This window comes from Artibeus jamaicensis, unplaced genomic scaffold, assembly GCF_021234435.1.
Source record: "Artibeus jamaicensis isolate MK-2021 breed Jamaican fruit bat unplaced genomic scaffold, CSHL_Jam_final contig_685, whole genome shotgun sequence".
Lineage (NCBI taxonomy): Eukaryota > Metazoa > Chordata > Mammalia > Chiroptera > Phyllostomidae > Artibeus > Artibeus jamaicensis.
The window spans coordinates 25,510,331-25,517,258 of record NW_026521924.1 but is presented as its reverse complement, the minus strand read 5'-3'; positions in this window follow the sequence as shown (position 1 = coordinate 25,517,258).

Sequence of the window (6,928 nt, the reverse complement as noted above, 5' to 3'; positions counted from 1 at the left end):
TGAGGCGCTAGAACCGTAGGGCTTGCGAGCCCTCTAGAGGGCACTTTTGAAGAAAAAGAGCAACTAGGGGAGAAGGAAGAGAAGCCAAGGGCAAGGAGATGTTGACTTTCTCTTTAGCAAAGCTTTCCAGCATTTTCTTTCTCCTAAAGTCTGGGATACTTGAAATGAGCCTACAAGTTCTTCCACACACGGTGTTGCTGCTGATCGCGTTTCGCAGGCGATTAAACTAAGGGCCAGAGATAGACAGCAACGTACTGCGTCAAAGATGTGAGAGGTGGTAGCAGGCAGGATTAGAATCCACGTGTTGCCACTACTACAGCATAGATTTTGTACCTACTGGGTGCCAGGAAGGTTTGGACTCATCCTAAAGGGTTCGGACTCACCCTGCCCTCAGACAAAACCCAATTAGAAGGCAGAATAGTAGGTGTTTTATCATGTATCCATATTGTATATTTATAATGGCCGGGAGTGGGGGGCACAAGTTCAGAAGTCCTGAAGGACCTGGAAGTAGATCCTGACTCTGCTCGCTGCCATGATTGTTTTCTCTCAGCTTTCTCTTAAGTCCAAATAGTGTAGAGAGTCTGTAAATATTTGCTGAGTGAGTCAAGAACAGAGAAAGGACAACAGCAAGCTGATGAGTCATTTATTACTGCACCGGCAGTCCAAAACCTCTCAACTCCATTGATAATAGGTTCCCTCTCTCCGGAATGGAAAGAAGGGAACTTCCTGGTTCCAGGAAAGGAAACTGGGTTTTCCAGCTAGCTCTACCAGTTGCGTGACCAGCAAGCCACTTCCTTCTTTAACCTCGGCTTCCCTGTTTATGAAATGGGCAGTGAGGCAAAATTAATGTTTTCCAACACTTAATCTACCCTCCACTGATTATTTTCCCTTAAAAAAAAGCATCAAAGACTCATGTAGCTACCAGTCAACAACACTTCTGAACAGCATGTGAAAACCATATTTACCACCTGGGTTGATACAATTCCAGACAAAAATAGAGAACTTTGAGACTTTATCAAGAGTAAGTATAAATATGTGATTTCCCTTATCACCTGCAGATACTGTGAACAGTTCCCTTGGACTCCTGTTTGGAAGTTATTTAAGGCCCAAAGATTTCAGAGGTGCTTTCTGTCTCAACCATTCTCCTAGGTGCCTCAGTTCAGTTTCATAAATACAGGGGTGAGCAAAAGAGCAAAAGAGGTTTATAATGATGATAAATAGTACAATAATCAATTAAAGAGGTTTATAATGATGATAAGTAGTACAATAATCAATTAATAATAATACAAGAATAAATTGTGTTCTGCATACTCACAACTGTAAAGTTAGTTTTGCCCACCCTGAATATATTCAAATTCCTCTGATCCCTAATTACATAATCTAGTATTTGTGGAAAAACATCTGTTTTAGTATTTATGTGATCTTTTTCATCCTTCACACCCAAGAACACAGATAGCATCCTCCTTTGTAAAAGTGCAACAGTGGATTGAGTGCCCACCTGCGAGCCAAAGGGTCACCAGTTTGATTCCCAGTGAGGACAAGTGCCTGGGTTGCAGGCCAAGTCCCCAATAGGGGGCACACGAGAGGCAACCACGTGTTGATGTTTCTCTCCCTCTCTCCTCTTCCTCTCTCTCTAAAAATAAGTAAAATTTAAAAATAAATAAATAAAAGTGGAAATCGAACCCTGGGAGAGTAGCTCTATCAGTTGGCTAGAGTGTCGTCCAGATAACACCAATGAATGCATAAATAAGTGGAACAACAAGTCGATGTTCCTCTCTATCTCTCTCCCCTCTTCCTCTCTCTCTAAAAATCAGTAAATAAAAATAAAAAAATAAGTATAGTTTCAAAGTGAGGCTTGGTGGTAGGGAGCGGAGGTGAATCTACCTGTCTTGGAGAGCTCATAGGTAGCTCAGCTGGGTGTCAAACTCCAGGACAGCTGACTCCAAACACCAAGATACCATTCCAAGAGAGAGAGAAAAAACAGTGAATGAGGGGAGTAGTGGGGAAGTGAAAAGGGGTAATGAAGCCCTCAGCTCAAGTAGGTCTGGGTTGAGGGATTAAGGGTGGTGGGAGGAGAGGCTGGGAAAAGGGCTTGAGAGGTTTAACTTAGTTCCTGAAAGCAGTTTCTATTGTCTTCCTTCCAGGTATTGGAATGTGTATTCCATTCTGAGGCTGTGAGGCTGTATCCCTTGATGTCACAGCTGGGCCCTCTCCACTCCATCTCCTCCCACAGAGGGAAGGCTCTGCCTACCCACCCCTTCTCATGGAATGGATAATCCTCCTCCTGAAATGGGGAATGCAGGAAGCCCAGAGCCCAAGGCGTTGGGGCAGCCTGGGTAGCCGGATCTGGTATCTGATATCATCCTCAGAGCCTGGAATGAAGTTCTGGGAAAACCCCCCCGGCCCTGCCCCCGGGGCCAGCAGGACAGCCTATTGCAGTTTCCTTTTCCCTGTTTCAGCTCTTGAATTCTCACCATTTCTACCCCCAGAAATGGGCACTGTCCTGTGCTTTAATTAATTCAGATACAACAGGGAAACCAAGGACTGGGGAAAACCACAGTAACTGCCTTGGCCAGCCTCCTTGGTCCGTTTTTCTTTTTTTATTCTCACCTGAGGATAAGCTCATTGAGTTTAGAGGAGAAGGAAGGGAGGGAGAGAGAGGGAGAGAAGCATCGATCAGTTGCCTACATTCTCGTATTCGCCCTGATCAGGACAGAACTTGCATCCTAGGCATATGCCCTGACTGGGAATCAAACCATGGCCTTTTGGTTTACAGGACAAAGCTCCAACCATCTGAGTCACACCTGAGCAGGGCCTCCTGGTCTTTTATAAGAATTTGACCACCCTGGCTGGCACAGCTCAGTGGATTGAGCACGGGCCTGCGAACCAGACGATGGCGGTTCCATCCCCAGTCAGGGCACATGCCTGGGTTGCAGGCCAGTTCCCGGCAGGGGACTCACGAGAGGCAACCACACATTGATGTTTCTCTCTTTCTCTCCTTCCCTTCCTCTCTAAAGATAAATAAATAAAATCTTAAAAAAAAAACAAAAAAGAATTTGACCACTGGCAGCCTGAAGAAGAATGAGTTTTGAGGTCAGACCACAAAGCCTGAACTAGGTAGGGTTGCACCGACTTGTCCTATGACCTCAGGCAAGTCCCGTGCTGGTTCTTACTTTCCCAAACTGTAAAATGAAAGAGGGACATTGGACCGAACTTCTAAATGTGGTCCATGGCCCTGTTCCATCTGAATCACCTGAGGAAAATACCCTATAGTCAGATTCCCAGATGTTGTTGCAAACCAAATTCTGAATCTCCAGAAGCAGAGTGCAGAGGTCTGTATATTAAAGAGTTCTCCACCCTCACCGGGGTAGCTCAGTTGGCTGGGTGTCGTCCCGAAAAGCAGAAGTTCACTGGTTCCATCCCGTCAGGGCACATGCCTGGGTCCGGTCCAGTAGAGGTGCGTGCGAGAGGCAGTCACCGATCAATGTTGCTCTCTTACATCGAAGTTTCTTCCCCTCTCTCCCTCTCTCTAAAAATAAATAAAGTCTTAAAAAATAAAATAAAAATAAATAAAATCTTTTTTTTTTTTAAGAGAGAGAGAGAGAGAGCTCCCCAAGTGAGCCCTCGCTGGTGGCTGGTGTGGCTCCGTTGGCTGAAGCACGAAGATTCCATTCCCCCGTCAAGACGGATCCTAGGTCGTCCCGGTTGGGCGTGTAGGAGAGGCAACCCATCGATGTTTCTCTCCCTTTCTCTCTGTCTCTCTCTTCCCCTCTCTAAAAACAATGAAGACAGAGTCCTGGGGTGGGGATTTAATTTTTTTTTTAAATAAATAAAGCTGCCCAAGTGCTTCAGAGGTGCAGCTATATTTGGTAATTACAGAACAAGATGATCTGTAATTGACTTCAGACCAGCTCCTCCTCCTAACGGAGAATCGCTGTGGCCTTGCCCTGTGCATGCCCTTCTTTGGACCTTGGGGTTGGTTTGTTTGTTTTGTTTTCATCTGTAATATGAGGGGAGTGGACTAGAATAGCTGATCTCCAAGGGCTCTTCTCTCACAGCCAAGTTCGTGGTTCCAAACTTATGAATGAAATTTTAAACTTTAGGTCAACGGCCGAATGACGAACAGCCACACAAGCTGGGACAAACTGTCCCCCGGGTGCAGAGGAAGGGAGTGCCTCCAATCACATGGTCGGTTACATCACTCCCACACCGGGCCCCCACTATGAACAAGTAGGAACAGCCGCTGCCCCCGTGACTTTTCAGACCCACCCCCACACTCCCGTGGGAAATGCCCAGGTCTAAGGGCTCTGGAGCTTGCATTCGAATCCTGGCTCTGCTGCTGTCTCCCTGGGTGACCTTGGGGGAGTTACTTCATCTCTCTGAGTCTCAGTCTCTCCTCTGTGAAACGAGAGTCAGAATAGTACTCATGTCAGGAGCTGCCCTGGGGGTCAGCTTCCCCCACTGCCGGACACGTGGTCGGCGTTGTGTAAATGTCAGCAGTGGTGCCCGACCGGCGTTGCCCAGTCAGTTGGACATCCTTCCGCAAAGCGAAAGGCTACCAGTTGGATCCCTGGTCGGGCACGTCCCTGGGTCACGGGTTTGGTCCCCAGCAGGGGCACATACTAGAAGTGACCCATCAATGCTTTTCTCTCCCTCCCTTTTCCCCTCCCTTCCCCTCGCTCTAAAAATAAATAAAATCTTTTTAAAATAAAAATAAATGTTAAGGGTATTAATTGTTTTAATATAATTATTTATTGATTACAAATAATATCAATGATGTGTATCAATAAATATAATTACTTGTTTAAATATTAGTTGATTATATTAATAATTGTGATTGATTATTTAAGTAATTTGATGTTTTTCTTCTCTTGGAACATGGGAGCGGCCATACCTAATCTCTCAGGTTTAGGGCAAGCATCTAGGTGGGTGTCAGCGTGAGCCCAGTGCCTGGTGCACGGGCGGGAGCTCCGTCCGCGTGCTGCCCTCTTCCTCACCCCACCCCACCCCACCCCCAGGGTTCTCCGACCCCCCACCTCCCTTCTCTCTCCTCTCAGCTGCCATAGGGCCCTGCTGACACGGTCCCTTTCAAGGAACACTTTGTAAAAACACTGCAGGGAGGCACGTGTCTCAGGGACAGGCTCTAAACTAAAATCCGCGTCACACTTTTTGGAAACTCCACATGGGAGGTGAGCGTTTGGCTGCCGCCCTCTGCATCCTGGCCTCTGGCCAGCGGGTTCCTCTCGTAGACGGAAACCGGAGAGGGAGGAGAGGGAGGGCTCGTGGCCTGCCTGTGTGCGCCCCCTGACTGAGGACCCTGTATTACCCAGGCTGTTTTAAGGGCCGTGTGCGCCTTTGTGTTTGGGGAGGAGCATTTACTGAGCACCTGCTATGGGCCAGACAGGTACTTGATCTCATTTAATGCTTATATAATTTCTAAAACATGCCCGTGCATTGTGGATACAATATTCCCACTTAGCAGGGGAGGAAACTGAGGCTCAGAGAAGGAAGTGACTTAGTTCACAGCTGGGGTGAGGTTGGTCTTATCTCTACGTAGAAATTATTCCTCGCTCTGACCGTGAAGGATTCAGGGCTTTCTTTTAAGAAGAAAAGCTCTTTTCTTTGCCTCCTTTTCATTACCATTCACTCAATCATTCATTTGATAGTCATTGCACATTTACCAGGAACTGGTCTGGGTGGTACAGATAGACACAAAGAAAGTGAATACAAGGAAAAACTCGGACATCATGGAGTTTATATCCTCATGGAGGGCACAGATGATACACAAGTCGACCAAATTTTAAAATCGAACATCAAGCAGTGAGAAGTGCTGTGAAGGAACGTGAGGAGAGGAGGGATGGAGAACAAGGTTGGTGAGAGGAATCGTTTCAGAAGCGGCAACCAGCAAAGACCTCCCTGAAGAGATGGCATTATAAGCAGAGATCCGATTGACGTGAAGGATGGAGCCCACTGAAAACCTGGGAAGAACATTCCAGAGAAAGGTACTGCAAGTGCAAAGCCCTGAGGCAGCAGTGAGATTGGTGTTTTGGAGGGATCGCAAGGAGGCCACGTGGCAGGACCTGCACGAACGGAGGGAGGTGTGGAGGTTCGAGCCATCAACGCTTGCCAGCTGACAGTTCATTTCCCCCTTACAACCCCCGGGGGGGGGGGGGGGGGGGGCAGTGAGAGTAGGTGGGAGGGATGGTAAGAGAGGGGCAGCTTCATTCACTCTTCCAACAAGTATTTTTTAAATGCTCACTCGATAGGGGGCACTGTGTCAGTCTCTGGGCATAGAAAACAGACACAATCCCTGCCCTCAGGCAGCCTCTGACGGCGGAGCCAAGGAGATACACAATAAAGCAAGAAAGCGAATAATCGTATTGACGTAAATGGTAGTGCATGCTAGGAAGGAAGCCATGTAAAAGAATACGGGCAGAGACACGGTTTGGCAGCAGGGGAAGGCCTCTCTTTGTGGAAGTAGGCCGATAGTGGTAAACCTGAAACACGAGAGAAGTTAGCCAGGGCAACGATGTGCCGGGAGGAGGAGACGGCATTTGTAACAGCCCTTGTCTTGCTCATCACATGATCATCCTCATTTCTCAGAGCAGAGAACTCGGGGCCCAGGTGCGAATCGCCCCTGTCAAAAATCCAGCCCAACTTGGCCTCAGCGGAGTTTCTTTGCCCCTGTGCTCCGCCATCTCTCTGTTGCACTGGCCGTGTGTTTGCTCTCTGCAAAGAGCGCGTTCTGAGTTCCGCGGCACCTGGAAAATAGTCGCACTAGCTGCACCTGGACCGGATGTCCGATGGAGGCTGGGAAAAGGACCTCGAAGGAGCTGGGAAAGGCGGGGGACAGGGAAGGCTCAGAGGATGGTTGGTGACGTGAGGCCATGGGCTGAAGTTCAGTGTCCTGCTCTGTGTGCTGTACTCT